Below are 605 nucleotides of genomic sequence, written 5' to 3'. Positions count from 1 at the left end.
TCCCTTCAGCTTTACTTGCTGATGAGCACAGAGTGAACACACTCTGTGACCAGATCGAGACCTAGAGGAGAGGTGGGGGATGTGCTGTCCACCCCTACTCCCCCAGTGTTGGCAGCCACCTCTTTAGGACAGGCACACGGGCCAGGCTCTGGGGTAGCGGTCCTAGTTGTGGGTTCACCAGTCTGGAAACCCCCACATTGGGAAGAGCCCGCATTCCCTTCAACCCCAGGCCCATTCATTCCTGCTTGATGGGGGTTCCAGGACAACAGATGCTCCCAGCTTGGCAGGCAGGAGCCAGGAGGGGTATGGCAGGAATTTTAGCCCAGAAGCTGAGCTAGTCCCAGAACAGGGCTGGGGGTGAGCTGGGCTCCTGAGGGCTCATACATCTAACAAGGGTCAAAGGACCTGGGTGCACTGGTGCTCCTGAGCTCCCAGCTGAGTACTGAGGCCTCTAGGTATTGGGTGCCCTGATGACTGTGCAGATGTTATTGAGGGAACTGTAGGGTCCCTGGACTGCAGATGACCCTTTCCTTCCTCAGTGTGTGAGGTTTGTGTGCTCAGTGTAGTTGCAGACATTACCCCATGTGTGGCTGCCTAGGGTCAGG

This window comes from Bison bison, unplaced genomic scaffold, assembly GCF_000754665.1.
Source record: "Bison bison bison isolate TAMUID 2011002044 unplaced genomic scaffold, Bison_UMD1.0 scf7180017864141, whole genome shotgun sequence".
In the NCBI taxonomy this organism is placed as follows: Eukaryota; Metazoa; Chordata; class Mammalia; order Artiodactyla; family Bovidae; genus Bison; species Bison bison.
The sequence above is the reverse complement of the archived record's forward strand: the minus strand, read 5'-3'. Positions refer to the sequence as shown.